Source organism: Salvelinus fontinalis, chromosome 26, assembly GCF_029448725.1.
Source record: "Salvelinus fontinalis isolate EN_2023a chromosome 26, ASM2944872v1, whole genome shotgun sequence".
Classification (NCBI taxonomy): domain Eukaryota; kingdom Metazoa; phylum Chordata; class Actinopteri; order Salmoniformes; family Salmonidae; genus Salvelinus; species Salvelinus fontinalis.
The window spans coordinates 20,191,615-20,208,676 of record NC_074690.1 but is presented as its reverse complement, the minus strand read 5'-3'; the positions used below and the strand labels follow the sequence as shown (position 1 = coordinate 20,208,676).

The following is a 17,062-nucleotide window of genomic DNA, read 5'->3' as shown; positions in this document are numbered from 1 at the left end:
CACACACACACACACACACACACAGACAGTTCCTGCTCAGCTGAAGTGATGTATACGTAACTTCCTGAAAACAGGGAAAGGTACACTCATACCTCAGACTGGGAAGTGGCACTGACGCACCTCTTGGGGGTAAAGACACACAAAAGTATACACAGCTGACAGTTACAGTATATACTGAACGGTACTGTACTGTACACACAGATGTCAGACTGTGAAAGAGAGGTCTACTGTTGCTATGTAAGCTAAGGTAAGCACAGTCAACACTCCGACACAGGGAGGGAAGACACAGCCTGAAAGAAAGAGGTCTGTCTATGTAAGTTAACAGGAAGCAGGGTGACCAGACGGCCCTGGCTCACCCCTCTCCCTCCCTCCATCTCTCTCTCTCTCTCTCTCTCTCTCTGCCCCCCTCTCTCTCTCCCTCCGTCTTCCTCCCATCAAATGAGAAGAGGAATGACGTCATGAGAGCTGGCAGAGAGTGTGTGTGGCACCAGAGTTCAGTTTGTGCCTGTGTGAGTGTGTGTGTGTGCGGGCACATGTCCACTTATCCCCTCTCCCCCCCAGATGGCTCCTCTACTCAGCTGGCCCAGAAGCAGTTTGGGATGGCATGTGGCTGGCAACCTACGCGTTACACTCGTTGTCAAGGGGTTGCTTCACCACTGACCTGCGTCGCCACGGTCATCATTACCACAGTTACCCCTCTGAAGGGACCTGGACCCAGCGTTTGGCGTGAAGAGCTACAACATGACCATCTGCTGTTTACACATGCCCTCTCTTCCCCTATTTGTCTCATGTCTCTGGCACACTTCATGGTTCCCCCCCAGACTTCTTCCGATTCATTTAGGAGAGTGCTCTTCTCTGTCATCATCCCTTTGTTTAGCTGGGTTAGACAGGTGTGGCAGTTAGGGGAGCAGACAGCAGAGGTGTCAGGCACACACACTCACACGCATGGCAATTGAGAATATGTTTTGTTGTTACACTGACATGAGCATGGCTCTCCCTCAAAAAGGAGGTTAGGATGGGAAACATCTGAAAATGGGGTTTCTCTTGAGGAGAGAGAGACCGACCAAAGGCACAGACCAAAAGTGACCAAGATAGAACCAGATAAATAGATGTTTGATGGCAGACTAGTTGGGTAGGTTGTAACTCAGTTTGCCACCTTCCCTCCAACATCCCTAAAACTTTGTTACATCATGTGTGTATGAAATAATCTCCCAGTGCCCTCTGCCTCATAGCCAGGCTTTCATGCATATCTATACCTACATTTTAAATGGATTTGTCACTAGCCTACACACAATACCCCATAATGTCAACATGGAGTTGTTTTAGAATTTTTACAAATTAATTAAAAAAATGAAAAGCAGAAAGTCAATAAAGTATTCAACATTTGTTATGGCAAGCCTAATAAGTTAAGAAGTAAAGATGTGCTTAACGAGTCATATAATAAGATGCATGGACTCACTCTGTGTGCAATAATAGTGCTTAACATGATTTTTGAATGAACACATCTCTGAACCACACACATACAGATCATTGTAAGGTCCCTCAGTCGAGCAGTGAATTTCAAACAGATTCAACCACAAAGACTTGGGAGGTTTTCCAATGCCTCACAAAGGGCACCTATTGGTAAATAAAAAAATTAGTACAAAAAAACAGACATTGAACATCCCTTTGAGCATGGTGAAGTTACTAAATACACTTTGGAGGGTGTATCAATACACCCAGTCACTACAAAGATACAGATGTCCTTCCTAACTCAGTTGCCTAGGGGAAGGAAATTGCTTAGGGATTTCACCATGAGGACAATGGTGACTGTGATGGGGGAAAAACTGAGAATGGATCAACAACACTGTAGTTACTCCACAATACTAACCTAATTGACAGAGTGAAAAGGAGGAAGCCAGTACTGAATAAAAATATTCCAAAACATACATCCTGTTCACAAAAAGGCACTAAAGTAATACTGTAAAAAATGTGGCAAAGCAATTCACTTTTTTGTCCTGAATACAAAGTGATACATGTATGTTTGGGGCAAATCCAATACATTACTGAGTACCACTCTCTATATTTTCAAGCATAGTGGTGGCTGTATCATGTTGTAGGTATGCTTGTAATCGTTAAGGAGTAGGGAGTTTTTCAGGATGAAAAATAAACAGAATGGAGCTAAGCACAAAATCCTAGAGGAAAACCTGATTCAGTCTGCTTTCCACCAGAGACTGGGAGATTAATTCACATTTCAACAGGACAATAACCTAAAACACAAGGCCAAATCTACACTGGAATTGCTTTCCAAGAAGACAGTGAATGTTCCAGAGTGGCTGAGTTACAGTTTTCACTGAAATCTTCTTGAGAATCTATAGTAAGACCTGAAAATGGTTGTCTCGCAATGATCAACAACTAATTTGACAGAGCTTTTGACAAGAATAATGGGTAAACGTTGCACAATCCAGGTGTGGAAAACTCTGAGAGATTTACCCAGAAAGACAGCTGTAATGACAAAGGTGCTTCTACAAAGTATTGACTCAGGGGTGTGAATACTTATGTAAATTAGATATTTCTGTATTTCCTTTTTAATACATTAGCAAAAATGTCTGAAAACATGTTTTCACTTTGTCATCATAGGTATTGTAGTAGATGGATAAAAACAAAACAAACAAATCGCAACCATTTTGAATTCAGGCTGTAACACAACAAAATCTGAAATAAGTCAAAGGGTATGAATGCACTGTACACACAATCTCACACACACACAGTTCATCAGGCTGACATTCTTCTCACAGTCATTACCTAGGAACAGCCACACACACACAGTCCTAGGGAAAACTCCTCACTCTCCATAATAATGTCTGGGACATGAACAAATGATCAAACAAAGTCTGTCAGCTTTACAGGAGGAAGAACCTAGACCGGTCTGTTAATGGGAATCCAAAGCAATGCGTTTACACAGACAAACACACGCTTGTAGCAACCCTGGTTCCAATTAGAGGTGTGTGTGTGTGTTGCTAGGGGTGAACTGCAGTGAAGACTATACAAACTATTCCAAACAACCTTTAGTGTCTACATAGTTGAGACTCATTCCTTGTGAGGATATGCCAGGGGTAGGTAGATTGTATGCAGTATGTCATTATTTAGTGTTATTATGTCAAAATATAGACTGAATTCCACAGAATGATTGGTCTTTATGAGAGAAGAAGTTATACTCAGTCTGAAAGCGGCCCGTTACTCCCATTAGACCATATAAAGAGAAAAAGAAATGTGGGAAATCTCCCTCCCTCTTCCATTTATTTTCATCCATCATTCCCTCTCTCCTGTTAGGCTAAAGAAACTCTTCCTTACTCTATCCCTCCTCCCACCTCTTTCCCCTCATCCCTCTCTCTGTAGCAGCAGTAAACCATCAGCGAAAGGTAAAAACAGCACTAACACCCTGTAAATTGGTACAAATTACATCACGCTGCCAACAAAATGGGCCAGTCGATTTGCAGTGCTGCAATCAATGAAAGCCTGACAGGCAGAGACATCTGCTTTACACACACACACACACACACACACACACACACACACACACACACACACACACAAACTGTGATAGGCCTGCGTGTTTTGGAAGGTTAGCCTTTAAAAATTAGGATTTTAACAGTCAGGAGCACTTGGTTAAAAATCACACCAATGTATCAGTTTGAATTCAGTTTAAATAGTTTTAAATGGCCTGATATATTGCAGCCACAAACACACAGCAGGCATACATAAACATAGACATCAAAACCATACACACAGATAGGCACGTAGTCATTGACACACACATAGATTTTTCTTGCAATTCTTACATATAAATTTCATTGGGAGAAAGGATGTTTGAGAGTTCTATTTTTTTTTATGAGGAATGTTTTTTTAGAAGCCAGCAGCACCAATGTGTGGCGGATTGGGCGGAAGCACCATTTAACTGACGACCGAAGTCAGCCTGCACAAGGAGTCGCTAGAGCGCAAGGAGTCGCTATAGCGCAAGTAAAGCCCATCCCGGCCAAACCCTCCGCTAACCTGGACAACGCTGGGCCAATTGTGCACCACTCTATGGGACTCCCGGTCACAGCCGGTTGTGACACTGCCTGGGATCAAACCCGGGTCTGTAGTGACACCTCAAGCACTGCGACGCAGTGCCTTAGACCGCTGCTCCACTCGGGAGAGCATCTTATAATCATAACTAATTTAAATATGTAACGCCTCAAAACCGTCATCACGTGCGCATTATACGGCTTTGTTTACAAACTGTAAGATAGCTCAAGCTAACTAAACCCTTTTCAGCTGTGTTGTGACTTTTAGCTAGCTAGCTACTGTACTTACCAGCATGGCAGAAAAAGCACACTTTGTTGTGACTGGATGCCATAAAGTTTATTTAAAGTTACACTATTTTCCGAAGAATTAACATTTGACAGCAGTGGCTGCTTTTCATTTCAGGCTGCACTGAAAATTACGATCATGTAAGTGCAGTGCACATTTAGAGCAAAGTTGCTTTATCAACTGGTGAGGACATTCGATAGGTCTTGCCAGGAAGCTAAACCTGAAGACGGATGCTGGGCCATCATTAACAGTGGGTCTTGCAAGGGCTGACCATAACATAAGTATCAGAGTTTGATGAGTCTGACTCGGTGGCTGTGGCTGGAACTGTGGCTGTTTTGACTTGTGAACGATATATTTTCAGTAACACACCTGATAAGTCATTACGACGCCAGAATTGGTAGTGCAGCATTTAGAGTGATACGCCCTCCGCAGAAGTCAGGGCATTCATACTTCTTGAGCTTCACAGAGCAGTTGTGAAGAAAGTTGTCAAGGAAGTGAGTGTGTGTTTATACTGGACCTCCCACCCCCACCTACCATCAACCAATCACGTCAATGCAAAGCTATACGGAGCTTCCGCATGGTTACAACATTTGGGTGGCGCACAGCGATGCGGTACAGAGCTCAATTTGGCCTCCGCATGCCTCTGGAGGATCCGCAATTGCATCGCACAATCCATATGGAGCCTCCGACCACATTTTCAGATCAAGCAAAAATTGGCTTTCAGCCCCCTACGTTGAGTCCGAGTACTGCCAGCACACAGCCGACACGCAGGAATGTTGACCATAAAAGGAGTTTGTTGGGTATTATTATCACACTTTCCATCTCCTTTTGTCTTTCCACTATCATCAAGCTGTAATGATAGACATTTTAGGAAGTTCAACATCTACTCTGTCTGCACAGCTTCCCAGGCAAACACACCAGCAGCAATGCTGTGATACAAAATCAGTTTTCCCAAGGCAAAGAAGACGGGATATGCTGAGAAGACAGACCCAGCATACTGTAAGTCATATTGGTTGACCTGTCATATATTGCTTGTCTGTTTTTTGCTCTTGGAGCGCATTGAGAATCTATGAAAAGCGCTATATAAATGTGATAACTATAAAAATAATAGTTTATTTCAAATCAATTACGCATTTCAGGCACATCAAATTTCAAAATACAAACATTGAAAAGTTTCACAAATAAGTGCACAACCAAATATTGCATATTTGAAATTGAGTACTTCAAAAATACCAGAAAACACATCGTAGAATGAGTAGATCACTACATCAATAAATTGATAGCATCATAACTCAGAACAGTAAATAAAAGGAAATTAAATTCACTCCACATTTAACAAACATTTCCCTTTTCAAAAACATCACAGGCTACGTAGAAAGGCTCCTGGATCTCCTCCCCAGCGAGGTCACCCTTGATCCAGCACCGTATGTGGGGAAGCTGTGCGTGCTGTCCATCACAGGACCCCTGTCTGCCCAGTGTGAGAGGCCTGACAAGGAGGAGGCCACAGCTGGATTTGTCTCCCGCTTTAATCTTGGGGAAGACTGAAGCCAAGTGAGTGACTGAAGCCAAGTGAGTGGGTGACTGAAGCCTGCTTGATTGATGCGGGGTACCTGGGTCCCCTTCCTCTGCAGCTCCCCTCCCCATCAATCTCTGTAGTTGGCTGCAATACCTAAAGTCTGAGTAATTCCCTTTTACTTTATATCAAATTTTGTTACTTTGTATTGTTATTTTCAAGCATTCTGATGGGAGATGAGTGGCTCAAAATTGCTTTTTTTATCATATGTCTCATCATGAGTGTTCATGTTGATAAATATTTGTCTATGCTGGTCTAATGTAAATGATCAAATAAATGTCTGATAAATACATCATTCTGAACATATTGTCATTGATGATGCTAATGCAGAGGCACCAATACATTTTCTAGTACACTTTTGTTATGCTATTTTCATGTATATTCCCTTATGTCTAAGCTGACTCAGAGTTCATTCATTATGGTGAAGTGTATCAGTGAACTGTATTCTGTAATTAGTTACAGAACAATAGAAATGTAATTGTGTATTGCTGCTGTTTGTCTCATATCCAACAGGCTTTGATCCGCTCAGTTGACCATGAGAGCATTTTGCAGAGAAAAGGGCTGAGGTATACTATTTAGGCTCGGAATGACATGTAGCCCATTGTTTACCTGGTTATCAATTGATGTGGCTCATTGTTACCTTGTTACCTGGCAACGACCACAAGGGTGTTTCAAAGAGCTGTCAGTCAAGGTGAGCTCATGAATATAGGCTCCCTGCCCATTCAGCCTATTTTGTCAGGCTTCCTGATAGTTAGAGATGATAGAAAAGGTACAAGTTATTCAATTCTGAGAATTGTAATAGCATAAAAATATGATGGCTGATTTCTTTAGTCATTCAAAGGCTATTTTTACTTGGGCAATGACTGTGCGAAACCTCTAATACTTAATACATTCATGTGAAAACCTTCCCAATATTGAGTTGTACCTCCTTTTGCCCTCAGAACAGACTATATTCGTTGGGGCATGGACTCTACAAGGTGTCAAAAGCGTTCCACAGGGATGCTGGTGGCCCATGTTGACTCCAATGCTACCCAGAGCTGTGTCAAGTTGGCTGGATGTCCTTTGGGTGGTGGACCATTCTTGATACACACGGGAAACTGTTGAAAAACCCAGCAGGGTTGCAGTTCTTGACACAAACCGATGCGCCTGGCATCCTTCAAAGGGCACTTACGTTGTTTTGTCTTGTCCATTCACCCTCTGAATGGCACACATACACAATCCATGTCTCAAATGTCTCAAGGCAAAACAATTATTCTTTAACCAGTCTTCTCCCCTTCCTATTTTTTACTTAACCAACAATGAAGTTAAGAAAAATAAATGTTAAGGGCTTGTAAGTAAGTAAGCATTTCACTGTAAGGTTTACACTTGCTGTATTTGGCGTATGTGACAAATAACATTTGATTTAATCTACACTGATTGAAGTGGATTTAACAAGTGACATCAATAAAAAAAATCATAGCTTTCACCTGGTCAGTCTATGTCAATGTTGTGCACACTGAGTGTATATTTCAGAATCTAGACGTACTCCATGTTAGAGCATTCTATAAAGGCGGCCGCGTGCTTTCCAGACTAAACAGTTTAGAAGAGTTTGTGCATACAGAAAGTATACAGAGCCCTTCACTTTTTCCACATTTTGTAACGTTACAGCCTTATTCTACAATTGATTCAATTGTTTTCCCCCCTCATCAATCATCAATCTACACACAATACCCCATAACGACATAGCAAAAACAGGTTTTTAGACATTGTTGTAAATGTATTTACATAAGGATTCAGAGCCTTTACACAGTACTTTGTTGAAGCTCCTTTGCAGCGATTACAGCCTCAAATCTTCTTGGGTATGATGCTACAAGCTTGGCACACCTGTATTTGGGGAGTTTCTCCCATTCTTCTCTGCAGATCCTCTCATGTTCTGTCAGGTTGGATGGGGAGCGTCGCTGCACAACTATTTTCAGGTCAATCCAGAGATGTTTGACGGTGTTTGGCTGGGCCAATAAAGGACATTCAGAGACTTGTCCCAAAGCATAGGGTCGTTGTCCTGTTGGAAGGTAAACCTTCTTCCCCAGTCTGAGGTCCTGAGCGCTCTGTTTTCATCAAGGCTCTCTCAGCATCCTAAATGAGATGCTCAAATTCACTAGTGCAAAATGTCAATTGGCTATATTAAAACTGTTTAATTTGATCCCGAGTGTAGGTTATTTCCCTGACATCTGGAATCAAGGACTCATAACCCCAATCTTTAAGAACGGAGACAAATTTGACCCAAACAATTACAGAAGCATTTGTGTAAACAGTAACCTGGGGAAGGTTTTCTGTAGTATTATAAATGTAAGAGTTCTAAACTTCCTTAAAAAGCACAATGTCTTGAGTAAAAGCCTAATTGGATTTATACCAAAACGTCGCACGACTGATCATATTTACACCTTGATAGATAAACATGTCCACCAAAACTTTACCAAAATATAGGCTTTCTTTATCGACTCACAAAAAGCATTTGATTATATTTGGCATACAGGACTGTTCTACAAAGTCCTTGAAAGTGGTGTAGGGGGTAAAACATATGACATAATTAAATCAATGGCAATATGTGCAGCATTACAATTGTCAAGAAAATAACAGAATTCTTTAACCAGGGGCGGGGCCTTCGCCAGGGTTGCAATCTGAGCCAACCTGATGCTCTGTATTTCTGCTCTGTTTGTCTTTCCCTCCGGACTAGTCTCCCAGTCCCTGCAGCTAAAAAACATTCCCACAGCATGATGCTGCCACCACTGTGCTTCACCGTAGGGATGGTATTCACCAGGTGTGGAGCGGTGCCTGGTTTCCTCCAGAGGTGACGCTTGGCATTCTGGCCAAGAGTTCAATCTTGGTTTCATCAGACCAGAGAATTTTATTTATCACGGTCAGTGTCCTTTAGATGCCTTTTGGCAAACTCCAAGCGACCATCATGTGCCTTTTACTGAGGAGTGGCTTCATTCTAGCCACTCCACCATAAAGGCCTGATTGGTGGAGTGCTGCAGAGATGGTTGTCCTTCTGGAAGGTTCTACCATCTCCACAGAGGAACTCGAGCTCCGTCAGAGTGACCATCGGGTTCTCAGTCACCTCCCTGACCAAGGCCCTTCTCCCCCAGTTTGGCCAGGATTGTTGGTGGTTGCAAACTTCTTCCATTTAAGAATGATGGAGGCCACTGTGTTCTTGGGGACCTTCAATGCTGCAGAAATGTTTTGGTACGCTTCCCCAGATCTGTGCCGTGACACAATTCTGTCTCAGAGCTCTACGGACAATTCCTTTGACCAATATGGCTTGGTTTTTGCTCTAACATATATACACAGTTGACAGTGTATATAGACAGGTGTGTGCCTTTCCAAATCCTGTCCAATCAATTTAATTTACCACAGGTGAACTCCAATCAAGTTGTAGAAACATCAAGGATGATCAATGGAAACAGGATGCACCTGAGCTCAATTTAGAGTTTCATAGCAAAGGGTCTGAATACTTATGTAAGTAAGGTACATATTTTTTGGGGGGCAAACATTTATAAAAACCTGTTTTCGCTTTGTGATTATGGGGTATTGTGTGTAGATTGATGAGGATAGTATTATTTATTTTTTAAACAATTTTAGAATAAGGCTGTAAAGCAACAAATTGTGGAAAAGGTGAAGGGGTCTGAATACTTTCCGAATGCACTGTACAGGTCTAAACAGGGCATAAAATGGCCCATTTCATCATGATTTTCTCACTTGTTTGTGATACAAATGTAAGAGCATGTCAAACATCCTTCCTCCCAAGAAGTTAGTATGTGAGATACCCTGAATATTTATGGCATGGAATCGCCAATTTCTGATACTCACTATAATGCTTTAAAGGTCTATAGCACTAAGGGGAATGTTATTAATGTTACAGTGATGAAATATCTCGTCGCCGACACCCACACGAAGTACATTCATTTATTTTTCACAAACACACCCGTGGCCACATCCATAAACCTCTCAAGGAGCACGAAAGATTTAGATGGCAGATTCACAGCCCGGGCTGCAGCCAGTAATGACATTTAATATATGGTAGCTTAACATGACACGCCGCTGCACACCTTACATTTTTCACCTGTTCCTGTTCAAGCAAGCATAGACTAAATGTCTTCTGTGTTCTGAAAGGAGGATGAAATAGTTTGAATGCTAAATAAATGTGAAAAATATATATTAAAAAATCTGACACATTCATACATGAATAAACTCATAAAAGGGTACAAACACACATGCCTAACATGCCTATGTTAGGGACGTCACATTGCTTGCTTTGCCCATACCACTTCCTACCAATTCGGCCAATACCTGCCTGGAACTGGGGACCTCTGCTTTGCTAACACATGTGACCGCCCTCCTTGACAACGTTCCAACCATTTGAGCCACCTGAAAAGGTACCAGTTGGATGGCTCTCCATCTGCGACATTTCAAGCTAGCTGTGGAGTGAGCTTACAGTGTGTTCTTAACTCTGTTACACACATACACAGGCCTACCAAACCAAAACGCAGATGGGACACTTGACTCCATAAAAAGCTCTCTTCTCCCAAGCATAATGTTAGCCAGCGGTCAGGGACTTCTCAGATAAAAAACACAGATAAACAATAGAGACTAACACTGCATGTGCCAGAGAATCCCCCCACAACCTCTCTACTGCTCTCTAATCACCTTCTCACCCTGAAAGAGAAGGGGAGAGAGTGAGAGACACAGAGGAGGAGAGAGGGAGGGATAACAAGCCAAGCGAGAGGTCAGCAGCTGACAAAAGAAAAGGGATGAAGTCAGAATGAAGCCGTGCTGTCTAACCCATGGGGGAACGACTGCGCATGTCTCCATGAGACGCCATCTTAACGGACTTCATTTGGCTTCAATGCGCTATTGGGTTGTCATATAGGAATTAATGGGGTCACGTGATTGATGGCTTTGTCCATTCATATATACAGTCATTGGTCTAACCATCCCAGCAGCACAGCTCAGAGTTCACCCCCTGCCCCTCCAATCTAAACATGGTAGAACAGCAGCAAAATGGGGGGGGAGGATAAATTAGTCCCAAAGAACAAATAGATATCAGGATTCAGGATTAGCTCTACTTTTAATGTAAGTAATGGGGGGAAATCCCAGCATGCTAAATGGGAGAATTCCCGACACACATTGAGCGGAAGAGAGTCGTATCCTGTCCAGCTGGGGCCTCTGGGCCATTAAAGACAGGAAAAGACAGGAGAGAGATGAGAGGAAACACGGTGTCTGGGAGAAGCTGGCCAGCCGTGAGAGATCTGCATGGAGGATGCCAAAACACACACACGGTCACACACAGCAACACACACTAACACAGAGGTTTTAATTATAGAGCATATAGATAGAGTGTAACAAACAGTAAACAGTGTCACGCGGTATCATCCTCTCTCAGGGATACATACATAACGTCACTTTCACACAACCCAGCAACTTCCTCTTCACCGTGCTCTCCCTCTTACACACGCGCACTCACACAAGCCACTTACAGAAGTAACAGTAGCGTAGCTCCCCTCTGTGCAACTCCACTGTCTCTTGTTCCTGTTCCTCCTCAAAGCCGAAATAAAACAAACCAAAAGAGAAGAGCGGTGACAAAAGCTCTTCCGCTCTCCTTTGTGGAAAGAACTGAAGGAGAAAAAGAAGAGGAGAACAGAAGCAGGTCGAGTCCTGCTGAGGGAAGCCTCTCCCCAGAGAGGTAACCCCCTCTCTTGCCTCCCTTGCAGAAGCTAAGCCATTCGATATCGCTACTGATCCTGCCCTCGGCGACTCTTCCTCGCTGCTGTGGCGTCCTTCGCTACGGTGTCCGTCACTATCGAGCACTCCTGTTCTTCGGAGTAAGTTTCAGTTCAGCACACACACAGAGCGAGAGACAGAGACAGAGAGAGAAACGAGGAGGATAAGGAGGGCTGGCTGCCTCATGCTGAAAGCAGATCCCCTCTGATCTCATCAAGCAGGGTTACCGATGGCAACCAGACAGACGGGCAGCTGAGGGGACACGCCCATTTCATTTCCCCCACCCCCATCTGAGCCCAACCCCCTCTGCCAAACAGATAGACACATGGCACACACATACTAAATATATGTACAAACTGATAGAATACCACACATCTACAAGCATATATCCTAAATTAATACATAGTGCACAATATTTATTTGTAAACATACTAATGGCATATACAATCAATACAAACACACATTTGACACACATAGAATCTAAACACACATTTGCACATACAATGTAACACCAAGATACATTGCATACACACATACAGCTGTCTACAGTATAGACACGTATAGCTTTCATTATTTTAGTTTTACAGCTTTTTCCTGTCATATCAGACAGATCCAATGAGAAGGTGGTGATGGTACACATTTCACCCTTTCATTCTAGCCGTCCCACCTCGGCCTACTACCATGTAGCTAGGTAATTGGGAAGTGCGTAGCACTGTAGAAACACACCCTCGCCACAATCAACTGAGCCAGACCTAATTCTAACCCAATTTATCTTTCCCCCACATCTATACCATGGCTGGGAATTGCCAGGGACCTCACGATACCATATTATCACAATACTTAGGTGCCGATATGCAGTGGCAGATTTAGGCATAGGCGACATGCGCAGCCACCCGGGGCGGCATCAGGTTGACCTCAGGTGTCCCCACTGGAAGCCTGAGGTCAGGGGAGCGGGGGAATCTATCAAATAGCGCACCTCTAACTTTGTACAGTACTAATGCAATTAGTAATGCAATTACTTGTGCAATTCAGTTTGTGTGTTTCTTGTTTGAAGTGCAATAGTGTAATAATCAGGTTCTCTTCTGTATAAGTGTGTTATTCTTATTGTGTATTTGTGTGATATAGGATTTGTGCAATTTATTTTCATTTGTGTGTTTTTGTTAGCAATAGGGTAATAGTGTAATAATTCGATTCTCTTTTTAATTTGTATTTATATACTACAATTTGTTTATATTTGTCTTTGTTAGTTCTTTTTGATATTTATGAGTGGGCGGTGGGCGAACTGGGGTTCTCCCACAAGCTAGAACCGCCACTGGATACGATACTCATGATTCTATATGTATGGTGATTCGATTGCTATTTTACTGCGATTTGATGTTCCAAACATGTAGCTCACTTTATGTCTGCTGCAGAGACAAGAGAGGGGATGAGAAAATTAGTTTTGATCATTCACGCAAATAAAAGTTCTGAATCCATGTTGGCTCATTACTAAAAAAAAGGAGAACAAGCTATAGGATGAAAAATACCACCTTATCATAATATACATAGCCAATGCTTTTATGTGTGTTTCAGGATTCTGTTTTCATCTCCTCCCTCCTGAGCCCTGGCATTAATTGCCTCCTTGTTTTCCGCTCCAGAGCTTTTTAACACTTGGGACGCCACATGAGGTCCAGGGACTTGGGGTGTGTGTGTGTGGGTGTGTGTGGTTATCTGCAGGACAAAGGGCCCCTCCCTCTCTCCCCATAGAGAGAATAGGGTCCAAGGGCCCCCCATCTGAGCAGCTTCTGACAATGGAGGGGCCAGAGGGCAAAAGTGTGTGTGTTTGTATGTGTGAACCACCTCCTGCCAACAAACGAGTCGTAGACAAAGCCTCCCAACTGTCCACACAAGGCCCAAGGGAGTGAGAAAGTGAGGGGAAGGGGGATGGATGATTGAGACAAAGAACTATAACCTTGGTACTTGAGCCCTAAGGGTAAGAGTAGAGGATGATGGGAGAAGGCGGGGGAAGAGGGGGCGGTGGAGAAAAGAGCTATGCTCATTTGGCAGTCATCAAATTGACCGTGGACGGATGGCAAACAAACAAATAAAGGAAAGGATCAGTTTGCAGAAGGGGATGGTGAAAGGGATGGGGAGGAGAGGGGGAGAGAGGGGGAGGAGTAGCAGATATCCACTGCTTTTGTGCTGAACAGTCAGACCTCATTCCAGACGTGTGGACATAAATAATAGCCAGAATTGACATGGGGGGGGGGGGGGGGGGGGGGGGACAACTTTGGACACGAAACACAGTCCAACTCCGCCTCTTTCTCAATTTTCAAACAGAAATAGGGTGCGTCTTTGGTGGTTCATCGATGTGTCATTCGAATTAGCTAGTTTGTTAGGTAAGCGAGCCAGCCACTTGCTAAGCGGGCCACTTGCTAAGCGGGCCACTTGCTAAGCGGGCCACTTGCTAAGCGGGCCACTTGCTAAGCGGGCCACTTGCTAAGCGGGCCACTTGCTAAGCGGGCCACTTGCTAAGCGGGCCACTTGCTAAGCGGGCCACTTGCTAAGCGGGCCACTTGCTAAGCGGGCCACTTGCTAAGCGGGCCACTTGCTAAGCGGGCCACTTGCTAACTCCTCCAGTATGTGTTCATGCCATTTCACTGGATTTGTTTTTGGATGGAAGATGTAGAGATTGTTAAGAAATTACGCATCTGTTGCCAAATATCTTATTCATCCATTTGTTTTTAAGAATTAAATTACGATGTATTGATCAGTTACAGTGTTTAAAAAGGTGGATTTCTGGTAAGGATAAAATATTTATGCTCATTCTCACATTTGTGACACACAAATGGGTGTTGTAAAGTTTTCCACTACACATACAATAGAAAAACTGATTATAAGTTAACATCAAATTAGAGTGCTTGAACCTCAATCTCCATGTCACCCACACGGACCTGCAACCTTCATTCTGGCTTAGAAGTTACAACCTCCTACACACACTACCTGGGGGGGGGCCTTTATTTCCTACCCCTATTCTCTCAGCAAACTTTTCTTTTCACATTTAGCAGCTGGCATTCTCTCGAAAGTGAGTCAATTATTTTTCACTGAGATTAAATCCTTTTAAACATTGCTGGGCAAAGAGAGGACAGCAGGTGACAACTTTTTCTCTGACTATCTTAAACTGACAGATTTATATTGCAATATTTTTATTATGCTAATTAGATTTCAGCGGGTGTGTGGACATTGACTCTAGGGGGTTAAAGTCGTTATTTGAAATACGGTTTAACCGGAAGTGCACACAAGACGCTATTTACCTCAATTTTTGAAAATTAATATTCTTATTTTACTTACTCAAAAAACAAAAAAACTAATGTGGTATATTGGTTAATAAAAAGAAAAGTGTGATCTGAGTCTTTTAACCACAATATTACTGATGAGACCAACATTGTCACCTTCCCCTTTAAGGGCAGTAGATTACCGTAGTAGCATGACTAGTCATGTTTGTGCCTGTGAGATTGAGTCTGACTAGACGTCTTCTCTTCCCTAGCAGTAGAAACTCAAAACATAGAAAAACAACCTAGCTTGTGAACAAAACAATGTAAATAGCCAAGAAACACAAGGACAAAGTCTCACTTCAGTAGACCTTCGTTTCAAGAACAGTAACAGTCAAAACTTTGGACACACTTACTCATTCAAGGGTTTTACCTTTATTTTTTACTATTTTCTACATTGTAGAATAACAGTGAAGACATCAAAAATATGAAATTACATATGTGTCCGTGTCTCTTGACAGCTTTGCACACTCTTGGCATTCTCTCAACCAGCTTCATGAGACAGTCACCAGGAATGCTTAATTTGTGGAATTTCTTTCCTTAATGCGTTTGAGCCAATCAGTTGTGTTGAGACAAGGTAGGGTTGGTATACAGAAGATAGCACTATTTGATAAAAGACCAAGTCCATATTATGGCAAAAACAGCTCAAATAAGCAAATAGAAACGACAGTCCATCATTACTTTAAGACATGAAGGTCAGTCAATGCCGAAAATTTCAAGAACTTTGAAAGTTTCTTCAAGTGCAGTCGCAAAAACCATCAAGCGCTGTGATGAAACTGGCTCTCATGAGGACCGCCACAGGAAAGGAAGACCCAGAGTAACCTCTGCTGCATAGGATAAGTTCATTAGAGTTAACTGCACCTCAGATTGCAGCCCAAATAAATGCTTCAGAGTTCAAGTAACAGATACAGCTCACCAACTGTTCAGAGGAGACTGTGTAAATCAGGCCTTCATGGTCGAATTACTGCAAAGAAACCACTACTAAAAGGACACCAATAAAGAGACTTGTTTGTGCCAAGAAACACGAGCAACGGACATTAGACTGGTGGAAATCTGTCCTTTGGTCTGATGAATCCAAATTTTAGATTTTTGGTTCCAACCGCCGTGTCCTTGTGAGAAGCAGAGTAGGTGAACGGATGATCTCTGCATGTGTGGTTCCCACCATGAAGCATGGAGGAGGTGGCGTTACCGTGTGGGGGTGCTTTGCTCGTGACACCATCTGATTTATTTAGAATTCATGGCACACTTAATCAGCATGGCTACCAAAGCATGTTGCAGCGATACACCATCCCATCTGGTTTGCGCTTAATGGGACTATCATTTGTTCTTCAACAGGACAATGATCCAACACACCTCCAGGCTGGATATGGGCTTTTTGACCAAAAAGGAGAGTGATGGAGTGCTGCATCAGATGACCTAGCCACCCCAATCTCCCGACCTCAACCCAATTGAAATGGGTTGGGATGAGATGACTGCAGAGTGAAAGAAAAGCAGCCAACAAGTACTCAGCATATGTGGGAACTGTATCAAGACTGTTGGAAAATCCTTCCAGGTGAAGCTCGTTGAGAGAATGCCAAGAGTGTGCAATATTGTCATCAAGGCAAAGGGTGGCTACTTAGAAGAATTTCAAATATATTTAGATTTGATCAACACTTTTTAGGTTACTACATGATTCCATATGTGTTATTTCATAGTTTATGTCGTCACTATTATTCTACAATGTAGTAAATAGTCAAAATAAAGAAAAACCCTTGAATGAGTAGGTTTGTTCTAACTTTTCACTGGTACTGTATTATATTAGTGCCGTCGGAAAGTATTCAGACCCCTTGACTTTTTTCACATTTTGTTCCATTCTTATTCTAAAATTGATAAAAGCACCCCCCCCCCCCCCCTCATTCTACACACAATACCCCATAATGACAAAGCAAATACAGGTTTTTAGAACATTTGGGGAGTATTTGTATTTGGGGAGTTTCTCCCATTCGTCTCTGCAGATCCTCTCAAGCTCTGTCAGGTTAGATAGTGAGAGTTGCTGTACAGATATTTTCAGGTCTCTCCAGGGATGTTCAATCGGGTTCAAGTCCAGGCT

General features: G+C 42.8%; 1 protein-coding gene across 2 annotated transcripts in view; it reads right to left on the bottom strand.

Moving 5' to 3' along the window:
* The window catches only part of LOC129823873 (SPRY domain-containing SOCS box protein 4-like), a 147,074-nt gene that overhangs the window by 78,549 nt on the left and 51,463 nt on the right, over positions 1–17,062 (bottom strand). The window contains exon 1 of one of the 2 annotated variants that reach the window (XM_055882928.1): positions 11,419–11,911. The exons of the other annotated variant lie outside the window; for it this stretch is intronic. The gene's annotated coding sequence lies outside the window, so the exon portion shown is untranslated. Of the gene's footprint in view, positions 1–11,418; positions 11,912–17,062 lie in introns of those variants that run through there. 2 annotated transcript variants of the gene reach the window in all.